This window comes from Podarcis gaigeae, assembly GCF_964106915.1.
Source record: "Podarcis gaigeae genome assembly, chromosome: 7".
NCBI classification, from domain to species: Eukaryota; Metazoa; Chordata; class Lepidosauria; order Squamata; family Lacertidae; genus Podarcis; species Podarcis gaigeae.
This window is the reverse complement of record NC_139683.1, coordinates 4,956,741-4,968,848: the sequence shown is the minus strand read 5'-3', so window position 1 is coordinate 4,968,848 and position 12,108 is coordinate 4,956,741. Positions and strand designations below refer to the sequence as shown.

The window sequence follows — 12,108 nt, the reverse complement described above, 5'->3', positions numbered from 1 at the left end:
TGCAGTTTTGCTGCAATCAAGACTCTTCTGAAAATATTGGCCTCGGGAGGCAAGGAAAGAGAAGCTGTCTCCCTCTGCAGTTTAGGGTACTTTTCCTCTAATGTTCTAGCTAAACCTTGCCTTGCTGCAACTTAAATCCAGGTATTTGATTGACCATGAAAATTAACTTCTGGCTCTTGGCAGCTGGCAAACGGCCCATGGGTTCTCCAGCACTGTAAAAGGTCAGGCACCTTCGCACAAATATGTCTTGCGTAACGAGGAATCGATAGGATGACGGGGGGCAGCCATTTGTCCGGCTGACAAAGGGGAAGCGAAATTAACAAGCTTCTCTCGCATGATATTTGCTCCTGCCAGTACAGCTCTCCTCTTGACTGGAAAACCCATCCCCGCCTGTCAATTCCAGAAATACCACTTGGGCATTAATTCCCATCATACCTCAATAGACGCAGCAGGAGGTCGTTCGGTATGAGCGAGGAAGCGTGCGCAAAGGAGCTCATCTGTGCACATGCTCCCAAGCCTGATGGCGGCCAGAGGAAGATCTGTGAAAATGGCACCCAATCTCAGGGCCACGGGTTCAAGCCCCACGCTGGGCAAATGTTAACCCTCGTGGTCCCTTCCAACTCTACAATTCCATAATCGAATAGCAGGGGGCAGCCAGCTCAGAGGCATGTCAAGAATCCGACTCAGCAAAGGAGGACCCCACTGGGTCAGCAAAGGAACCTAGGAAGATGCCTGAGAGCCAGTGTGGTGTAGTGGTTAAGAGCGGTAGATTCGTAATCTGGTGAACCGGGTTCGCATCTCCGTTCCTCCACATGCAGCTACTGGGTGACCTTGGGCAAGTCACACTTCTCTGAAGTCTCTCAGCCCCACTCACCACTCACCTCACAGTGTGTTTCTTGTGGGGGAGGAAGGGAAAGGAGAATGATTTGAGACTCCTTCGGGTAGTGATAATGCGGGATATCAAATCCAAACTACTCCTCCTCCTCCTCTTCTTCTTCTTCTTCTTCTTCTTCTTCTTCAGTTAGACCACAGCTCAGTTTTCTTTGCACTGACTCGCAGCGACTTTTTGTGGGGTTCCCAAACTCCTTGCCCCACCATGGACCACTTGAAAATCACTGTTTGGGTGGACCACTTAATGATCTTTCTGCTTGTTGTAGCAGCTGTAATGCATTATGCTAGACATTGCAGTCATTTTTGTTGTTGCTTCTTTCATTGACATCAGGACAATTCCAATGCTTCTGTCCAGTTCTGAAAGTCTTACCCGATTCCTGAATTCAGAATCGTGACTCCTGAACTTGTGCGTCAGTTGCCAAATCTTCTAGCGGTGCTTGCCTGTATACATATTTCCAGCGCTTTTTTTCTGGGGGGACGCAGGGAGACGCATTCCCCTAAACATTTGTGAATCTAACGGGAGAATAAACTAATTTTTAAAGAAATTTCATATTTTTCTCTAGCATGGTGAATTGTCAGTTCCGTTGCTGCCCCCGATGGCAGCCTCATTTCCTGTCAAGGTGTTTCCTGAGTCTCAGATGGAAGCGGGCGTTTAATGTGTGAAGCAGTGTGGAATGTGGATGTGTGGAATTGAGAAGATGTTAGTGCACACAATCTCATGCCAATGTGGAAGCATCCATGACAGGTGGCCATCCGACTTCTGCCTTAAAACCTTCAAGGAAGGAGAGTCCACAACTTCCCAAGGGAGACTGTTCCACTGAAGAACAGCTCTTACTGTCAGAAAGTCCCCCCCACCAATGTTTATAGTCTTAATCTCCTTTCTTCTAACTTGAAGCCATTGGTTTGAGTCCTTCCCTCCAGAGCAGGAGAAAATAATCTGGTTCCCTCTTCCATGTGACATATATATTATATTTAACTTGGATCAACAGTTGTGAGAATCTGAATTCATTATGTAAGGTGGCAAAACTTTCTTTTTTTAAGGTACTGCGGGTTGTGGTTTTTGCTGGGGAGCAAACCCTGAGACCCGCATCAGAATCTCAACTTTGTACCATATTCCAGTCTCACTCCAGGTACAGAGGAACTTTCGCCAAAGGCCAAGGTTCTCCTTACTATATATAGACTTGACATTTTTCTTTAGCTGAGACAGAGATTGAGAGGGAGGGAGAGAAATTAATTAAGAATAAATGACAGATGAAAACGCATGTTGGCAACATGATCTTTAAAAATAAAATAAAAAAATACCGTTTTTAATCCAATATGGCCATGGACCACATCCACCAAAGGATTCGTGCTGAAGAATGTCATTCAGTGGGAGTGAAAACTTTTGGTTTTGTTTTAATTGAAGCCTAATTAAGTTAATTAATGGTTCAGTAAGTGGAACACTGCAATCAGGCTTTAACTTTGGGAGAACAGATTCCTAATACTCATATGTGGATACGCCAGTAAGAATTTGCCAGATGTTGTAAGGGAGTCTTCTGGCACCCAAACTGGCTAAGAACAAGGTGACATAAGATGATGATGATGATGATGATGATGATGATGATGATAATAATAATAATAATAATAATAATAATAATAATAATAATATTTATTCACTGCCCATTTGACTGGATCATGCCACTGGCCCATTTAGTCCAGCCTCCTTTTCTCACAGTAGCCAACCAGATGTCTCTGGAAATCCTGTAAGCAGGATTCGAACACAGGAACACTTTCTCCTCCTGCAATTTCTGGCAAACACAGTTGGAGGCAGAGCCTAGTCATCCTGGCTAGTGTCCATCAATAGGTGACACAGATGCAGAAATCGAAGATGCAAACAGGTAGGTCAAGAGAGCTTTAGGAACCTGTGACCTTTCAGCAAGGAAAGAGTTTTGCCAACATCCCAAATGCAACTTTCATACTCTTGATCTTCTCATTTAGCAGAATTAGGTCACAGAATCCTGAAGAGGTTAAACAGCCTGCACAATTTAAGCTGCAATGGAAAATGCTATATTTGAATGGGGCCTGACTTATGTGCAGAGTGTTTGAGGACATTCGCAGGGAAACCAAAATGCTTGTTTACAAAGCTATGGTACTACCAACCTTGCTGTATGCTTGTGAAACATGGACCACTTATAAACACCATCTCCAACTCCTCAAAAGATTCCATCAACAGTGTCTCCAAAAAATTCTACACATCACTTGGGAAGACAAGTGAACTAATACCAGTGTACTGGAAGACACAAAGATCACCAGTGTTGAAGCAATGATTCTTCAACATCAACTTCGCTGGACTGGTCATGTTGTGAGAATGCCTGATGATTGTCTTCCAAAGCAACTACTCTATTCCGAACTTTAAAATGGAAAGTGAAATGCTGGTGATCAACAAAAGAGGTTTAAAGACTCTCTCAAGGCAATTTTTTAAAAATGTAGTATAAACACTGACAATTGGGAAATGCTGGCCTGCAAGTGCTCCAGTTGGAGAACAGCCGTTACCAAAGGTGTCATGGGCTTTGAAGACACTCAAACTCAGGACGCAAGGGAGAAACGTGCTAAGAGGAAGGCACCCTTGGCAAATCCACACTGTGATCAACTCCTGCCCTGAAACCAATGTCCCCACTGTGGAAGGACATGTGGATCCAGAATTGGCCTCCACAGTCACTTACGGACTCATTGTTAAAACAGTGTTTATGGAAGACAATCTTACTTGGCTACGATTGATTGCTGAAGAAGAAGAAATGTCCTTGCAAAGAGTTAGCAGATCAGGGAGAAAAATTCTGGCCTAGCTTACTCCTTGATGTGCTATATTTCCATCTTCCTGGAGCTTTCAAAAAAGAGGTATAAGGAACCACACACAAGCAGTCTGAATGAGATGGCCTATTCTGCCTGGATAGGATTCCACCAGTACATTTCCCTGCAGGGTTGAACCAGATCTCAGAAATCAAAATTACGGCAAACATCCCTCTCAGCACAGGAGCTTAGGCCATGACATCAGCAGCAAGCAGACCAATCAACTCCCTTCATTTGCATGTTACAAAATTCCAAGCACAGAATGGCTAGCTAAGCTGCCCTCCCATCACTTAGAGGGCAGCCTGCCAGTATATACACAACATACTCCAAGAGCACCAAGAAGCTCCCAGAACGCTACTTGAAAACGAGAAATAATCAGCAAGTCAAACTGCGCCAGGGTGGAGCTCGCTTGACCCTCTCAGTCACCGCAAGGATGTAGCACTTGAAAAAGGGTCAGGCAAAGGGTTTCCAAGACCCTCAAGGATTTCCTCACTGCAAAGGAGGTTGTAAAAGATTCTCATTCCAAGGGGCACACTTAACTGAGAGCGAATACAGGAATGCAGGGGTGAGATACAAGTTCTGGCTAGAAAATGAGCCACAGTTTTGATTAACGGAGGGTGAAACACTGGTGCTGTGGGTTAAACCACAGAGCCTAGGACTTGTCGATCAGAAGGTCGGTGGTTCGAATCCCCGCGATGGGGTGAGCTCCTGTTGCTCGGTCCCAGCTCTTGTCAACCTAGCAGTTCGAAAGCACGTCAAAGTGCAAGTAGATAAATAGGTACCGCTCCAGCAGGAAGGTAAACGGCGTTTCCGTGCGCTGCTCTGGTTCGCCAGAAGCGGCTTAGTCATGCTGGCCACATGACCCGGAAGCTGTACGCTGGCTCCCTCAGGCAATAAAGCAAGATGAGCGCCGCAACCCCAGAGTCGCTCATGACTGGACCTAATGGTCAGGGGTCCCTTTACCTTTAAACACTAAGGGGCTAATTGCTCTTCCACAATTCTGTCTGCCCTCCCCCCAGATCATTTGTATGCAGATGCTCTGCTCCATGTCCCACTTCCATTAGAAGACCTGGGTTAGACCAAAGTCCCATCTAGCCAAGGACCTTGTCTTCTGATTTATTACACTTATATCTCACTTTTTGTCCAAGGAGCTCCAGGTGGCATCCATGGCTCTCCAAACTCCTGGTAAGAGATGTTCAACAATGGAACTCCCTCGGACTCTTCTTGACTGGTGGGGTTTTTTAGACAGAGGTTGGAAGACCATCTGCCAGGGATTCTTCAGCTGTGATTATGGCATTCCAGGGAGTTGGGCTAGATGTCCCTTGAGGTACCTTCCAGCTCTACAACTCTATGATTCTCTACAGTTTGTACTCTACAATTCTATCATTCTGTACAATGAGGTCTCCCCATCCTTGCAATATGAAGAACCACCCAGTTGTATCAGTGGTACAGTCCACATTGGTGGCGCTGCGGTCTAAACCACCAAGCCTCTTGGGCTTGCCGAGCGGAAGGTCTGCAGATCGAATCCCAGTGATGGAGTGAGCTCTCGTTGCTCTGTCCCAGCTCCTGTCAACCTAGCAGTTTGAAAGCATACCAGTGGAAGTAGATAAATAGGTACTGCTGCAGCGGGAAGTTAAATGGCGTTTCCGTGCACTCTGGTTTTAGTCACGGTGTCCTGTTGTGCCAGAAGCAGTTTAGTCATGCTGGCCACAGGACCCGGAAAGCTGTCTGTGGACAAACAGCGACTCCCTCAGCCTGAAAGCAGAAGATGAGCGCCGCCAGCCCCTAGTCGCCTTTGACTGGACTTAACCGTCCAGGGGTCCTTTACCTTTTTTTTTTTACCCAGACCCAAATTTAATCCTTCATTGGGAACCAGGACTATGTTTCCCTTCTCCACTGGACACCTGAAGGCCAAGTACACAGCTGTGATCTTTAATGAGAATTTATTAAAAATCGGCAAAATGAAGCTATTTTCTAATCCTGTAAATGACACTTCTTACATAAAAGTGCTCTATTAATACACAGATTTCTCCCTGCACACCCACGACTCTGCATGCTGCCACTGGCGTTATCACTCCTCTCTCTCCGATTCAGGAAATAACGGTGCAATTTCTGAAAGCGCAACGCCGCAATCGATCCCTCTAGGAATCGCCCAAAAAAGAAGCCTGGCAGAATGCACCAGCCATTATTTTTGGCAGCTGAAATTAAGCATGTGGCTTCTTGGGAAACACATCTTGGAGGAAGCTGCTGCAGATCTGGTAGGCAGGTCATTCTGGACCAACCCTTGTGTTTTTTTTAGGAAAGTCTACCTGAGGCTTTTAGCAGAACTGTCAAAAAGGGAGGTTTCTGGAGTATCTCTATTGGGGATTGTGACACTCAGCTACCATATTCCACACAAATGCACCCACAACGCCCACAGAACTGTCTTCAGGAATGCTACTTGGACAAAAATCTGCCTTGTAGTGGTCCATTTGGCCCAGTAGTCTAACACTGACTCCAGCATCTCACCAGGATTTCATTTTCCCCCCAATAATATTTATTCAACTTTTTAAAGATTACAAAAAAGAACACAGTATACAAAAACAAAACATATCCAAGAGAAAAAAATAATAATAGAGAAATAGCAAGAACAAAAGCAGCTAAAAAAAGGAAAAAAGATACAATCCAAAAGAAAAATCAAAGGAACAAGTTAAACCTTAATATAATTCACTTTCTTAACTTATCTCCTTGACCTCCTCACACCTCCCCTCTTTGTATTCTAATTCATATAGATATTTCAGCAAATCCTTCATCTTATTTTTATCCTTATATCTTATCTTAATATACTATAATTTCCCATTCTTTCTTTCACCAATTAACCATCCACTTTTACTTTATTTAATCTTATTTCTCATTAAAACTTATATATCTGAACTTATTCTTAAGACGTTTCCCCTAGGGTCAAAGAAAGATTCCATTCCACGATTTTCCCACCTCTCATTAAAAGAAAAAAAAACAAATTATGGTATATACACTTTAAATTCCCAATTTTCTTTCACCAGCTCCCCTCCCTGGTTTCGGCCCCTAGCGATAGTTCCATCAATCTTGGAAAACCATCAACCCGGAGATCTTAAGTCCGAGGCTCTTAAGTCTCTTTCATGTCCCCTCTGCCGGTCTTTTTGGTAGTCTTTGGTGTTAAAAACCAGATCTCGGGGAAGCTCCAACCCAACGGTAATCATATTCCTTCCTGCCGGACTTCCATAGATAAAAATAGGGCCTGTAGGATATTCCAAGTCTTGTTTTACACTCCTTTCAAATCCAAAGGCCCCAAAAGCTCCAACTTCCACCTGGCTCCATCTCACCAGGATTTCAGACGTGGGTCCCTCTCAAGCTGACCTGGAAACGACATCAGGAACTAAACCCGTTGGTGCCAATACTTTAATACACTGTAGAATGACTCCCCGCCCCCCCAGCCTAAAGCCACATATTCCTATCTGAAGGGCTGCCACATGGAAGATGCTGCAAGCTTTGTTTCTGCTGCTCCAGAGGATAGGGCCTGAACCAAAGGATTCTCATGACAAGAAAGGAGATTCCAACTCAAATTTAGGAAGAGCTTTCTGAGGAGAAGAGCCGTCTGACAGTGGAACAGACTCTGCAAAGAAGGTGGTGGGCTTTCCTTTCTTGGCAATTTTTAAACAGAGGTTGGATGGTCATCTGTCAGGGGTGCTTGAGTTGCAATTCCTGCATGGCAAGAGGTTGAACTAGAGGACACTTGGAGAACCCCTTGCAACTCCACAATTCTAGGAAAAGCAGATGAGAGAGAGAGAGAGCCCCATCAGACAGGGTTAGAGAGGTTGAGCACACTCTCTGTGTGACCTTTGGGACCCTCCTGTTATGTTCTGTGCTGCATTCTAGAACAACAGGATCCAGAATGCAGCAGTCAGATTGGTCTGCAGGAGCCACCCAAGCCAGCTCCAGGTGAAAGTGAATCAGTGACCTGATTGGCCTGCAGGAGCAGCCAATCAGGCTCCTGGATGAAGTGAATCAGCAACCTGATTGGCCTGCAGGAGCATCCCGGAATTACCCAATCATGCAGGGCCCATTGGGCAAATAATGTATATATAGCTAGACGTTTTGGGGAAAGTTTCATTCATTGCTACTATGAGCTGAATAAAGAGCATGAAATTCACACTTGACTCAGAGTATATTTCACCTCCCAAGTCCAACCACCCAGCTCAGCCACAAACACCTTTCTTGGGGCCATGCCCACACACTAGTCTTTCTTTATACATCACCTTCAGTGTTTTTACCTGATTGAAAGGTGTCCTTGAGTAGAGAGAGGTTGTAGAAACTAGCCCACTATGGAACGGCAACACTTACATCTGTCGTTCCAGACAGGTTTGCCTCTGGCACCACACCCCACTGGCATGTGCCCCCCACAAAGTTGGCCAGATGGGAACATGGCCTTCAGGCTAAAAACCTTCCCCACCACTGGCATATGGGGTGGCCATGATATACAATGAATTGAAGAAAATGTTAAAAATAACTTTTGTAAAAAAAAAACAGAAGCCTTTTTATTAGGTATTTTAGGTCAAGACATACCAAAAGAAATGAGGACTTTATTTATGTATGCCACTACAGCAGCAAGAACGTTGGTTGCACAAAATTGGAAGACTGGAGAAATACCAACTAAAGAACAATGGCAAGAGAAGTTGATGAACGATGCAGAACTGGCAAAAAATGACAGAAAGACTAAGAGAAAAAGGCAACAGAATTTGAAAAAGAATGGGAACCGTTCGTATTATATTTGCAGAAACAAAGAAAGTCAATAGACTTGATGGCAGGATTAAAATAAACATTTGCATTATTAGCATCAGAAAATGTTTAGAAGATAGTGAAATAGGAGGTGTATTTAATTTTATTTTTATGTTTTTAGGTTTGATGTTATGTTATTAACAACTTTTTCTGCTGAGATATCGCAAAGTGGGTGAAAAGAGAAACAAACCAGAAGTGCAAGTTGGGGGAAGTATTGGAGGGGACGGAGGGAGGGAAGAATATACAGTGGCACCTTGGGTTACATACGCTTCAGGTTACAGATGCTTCAGGTTACAGACTCTGCTAACCCAGAAATAGTACCTCGGGTTAAGAACTTTGGTTCAGGGTGAGAACAGAAATCACACAGTAGCAGCAGGAGGCCCCATTAGCTAAAGTGGTGCTTCAGGTTAAGAACTGTTTTAGGTTAAGAACAGACCTCCAGAACGAATTAAGTTCTTAACCCGAGGTACCACTGTATAGTAAATGTTAAGAATCTGAGATGTATGTAATGAATGAAAAAGAAAAATGAATATTTTTTTAAAAAAACAAACAAACTCCCAATGTGCGTTCATTTTGGGGGAAGAAGAGGAAGGTCAAGGGGCAAAGGTGACTCCAGGATAGGCAGGGCAGAGAGACACACACACCCCAAAGGTGGATTCCTGAGCAGCCAGAATGCTGTTTCCCTTGAAGAGGAGGACAGCATGCCCACTGCTCACTCTATTTATTACTGTAGACACTTGTTTACAGAGCTTGCGGGATTTTTCTGCTTTATTTTTGTCCATTTGTCTCAGGAGGCTTCCCGCGAAGCAGCTCCACCGAAAGGTACATTCTCTCCCCACTCGGTACGTCTTCATGCTTTAATGGCCTGACAAAAGACGGCTGTGCTGGACGCTTCGGGGGGAGAAAGGGGCGTGAGTGGAAGGGAGGGAGAACAGCAGAAGGAGAGGACTGGACAGAGGGAGAGGCGGTGGGAACAAGCTAATAATGTGTTTTCTACCCCCAGGTGATTTGTGCTGTCGTGCAGGTAGGCGGTCAAAATTTCAGGGCAATGCAGGCAGAACTTTTATTTATTCCACACTGGAAATAAAAGTTTTGTCAGGTAGGAAAGCAAGTAGAATCTGAACACCATCTTCACAAGTATGAAGTAGTCCTTTACAGGATGGGATGGGGAAGAAATTTGATCCCTTTTGCATTTAAAGGAAAACCTATGGAACTGGCAAAGGGACGTGGGTGGCGCTGTGCTCTAAACCACAGAGCCTAGAGCTTGCCAATCAGAAGGTCGGAGGTTCGAATCCCCGCGACAGAGTGAGCTCCCGTTGCTCAGTCCCTGCTCCTGCCAACCTAGCAGTTCAAAAGCACGTCAAAGTGCAAGCAGATAAATAGGTGCCGCTCCGGCGGGAAGGTAAACAGCGTTTCCGTGCGCTGCTCTGGTTTGCCAGAAGTGGCTTAGTCATGCTGGCCACATGACCCGGAAGCTGTACGCTGGCTCCCTCGGCCAGTAAAGCGAGATGAGCACCGCAACCCCAGGGTCGTCCGTGACTGGACCTAACAGTCAGGGGTCCCTTTACCTTTACCTTTTACTACAGAATTGGCATTTTCCAGATCAACGTGTTAATGGAAACATGGCCAGTCTTCAAAATATGAACTTCTCCAAATTTTGCAACACTGTTCTCCAGACAAGTCATGTGCGTGAAAAAAATGCATCTACAACTTGCATGCCAAACGCATGATGTTGGGGGAAGTTGTTTTGCAAAAACATCTATTTTAGCCACAGAACTATAATACCCAGATGGGTTTAATGTCTGATTCCTCTTCACTGGAAACTCTGAAAAGTGCAGCTCCTTAAGAGGAACTTGGGTTTCTCCTAACAACTCTCAGCCCAGGATTCTTGGGGGAGAGGGGAGCCATGAAAGTGCAAAGTGGTATCACTGTGCTCTAAATGTACAGCGTAAATGTGGCCTGAGGCTTCCCCCCGCCCTCTTCAAGAAACGTAGGAAGTTACCACATTCCAGAACCAGCTTCAGACATTTTGTCTCCTATAAGCAGCACGTTTCTAGATCTTGTGGAGAGCAGGACTTTTACACTGTGTAACTCCCTGCCCATTGACATTAGGAAGGCACCTTCACAATATTTCTTCCCCAGTCAATGCTTTAAAAATGCTTCTTCTTTTTTTAACAAACCTGCCCAGACACATAGAATGTTGATTTATATATACCAAAATAATAAAATAATCAAAGAGCCCAGGGAGTAGTGGTAGGATGTTGTTGAGTGGTCAAAGGAAGAAGATTGGGAGGAGGAGGTGTTGGAGGCTGAAGAGGTAACAGGGTTTAGTGAGCAGGAAGGGACTGTTGAAGAGAACAGTCCAGAATCAGAAGGGGAAGCAGAGGAGGAGGGAAGCCAAGAGGCAGAGATGAGTCAGACTGGTGAAGAAGCCAGGGTACCTCTAGCTCCTGCTGCAACAAGCTCCCCTCCCCGCTTGGTTCCCAGAACCAGAAGAGGTATGACGATGGAGGAACAGAGACAAGAGTGTCGGCATAGTCTCAGTAGCACCTTAAAGACCAACTAAGTCAGTTCTTGGTATGAGCTTTCGTGTGCATGCACACTTCTTCAGATACACTGAAACAGAAGTTTCCAGACCCTTCTATATAGTGAGAAGGTGGGGAGGGGTATTACTCAGAAGGGTGGTGGGAATGGGTGATTGGCAGATAGCTGTGATGAGCCTGTTGACGACTCTTAACGACTGCAATAGGTCTTACAGGAAAAAGCAAAAGGTGAAAAATGGCTTTGTCATGTATAATGAGATCAGAATCCAAGGTCTTTGTTCAGACCAGGTCTCTCCATGGTTTTAAGTTTGGTGATAAGTTGCAATTCAGCAGCTTCTCTTTCCAGTCTCTTTCTGAAATTCCTTTGTAGTAAAACAGCTACTTTGAGATCTTGTATAGAATGTCCTGGGAGATTGAAGTGTTCTCCTACTGGTTTCTCTGTCTTGTGATTTCTGATGTCCGATTTATGTCCGTTTATTCTTTGGCGTAAGGTCTGGCCTGTTTGTCCAATATAGAGAGCTGAAGGACACTGTTGGCATTTGATGGCATACACAATGTTAGACGATGAGCAATTAAATAGTCCCGAGATGGTATGTGTGAACTATTTGTATCTGAAGAAGTGTGCATGCACATGAAAGCTCATACCAAGAACTGACTTAGTTGGTCTTTAAGGTGCTACTGGAAGGAAATTTTTTTGTTTTGACTATGGCAGACCAACACGGCTACCTATCTGTAACTGGCATAGTCTCAGATTGCTTGAGGAGGAGGAGGGGACTTAGGCAGCTGTGGGGAGGTGGGGACCTTCAGCCTCCACAACTGCCTCATAGGAGAAAAATCTACTGATTATTAGGCCTGGCACTCCTGAGCAGACCTTTTTTCTTCTAATAAAGAGCTCACTTACTCTGTGTGTTGTCTTTTTTTGATGGCTTGCTCCTGACAGTCTAGGATTCAGATATGGCCTTCATTCTCAACTCACTACCGAATTTCCCACCACAACATCCATTAGTCCCCTTGTAAAAAAATGGATGCTAAGTTGGGGCTTCAATACTTTTAA

General features: G+C 44.8%; 1 protein-coding gene across 1 annotated transcript in view; it reads right to left on the bottom strand.

Moving 5' to 3' along the window:
- Positions 1-12,108, bottom strand: part of TSNARE1 (t-SNARE domain containing 1) — a 398,451-nt gene that overhangs the window by 319,380 nt on the left and 66,963 nt on the right. The gene's annotated exons all lie outside the window — the stretch shown is intronic.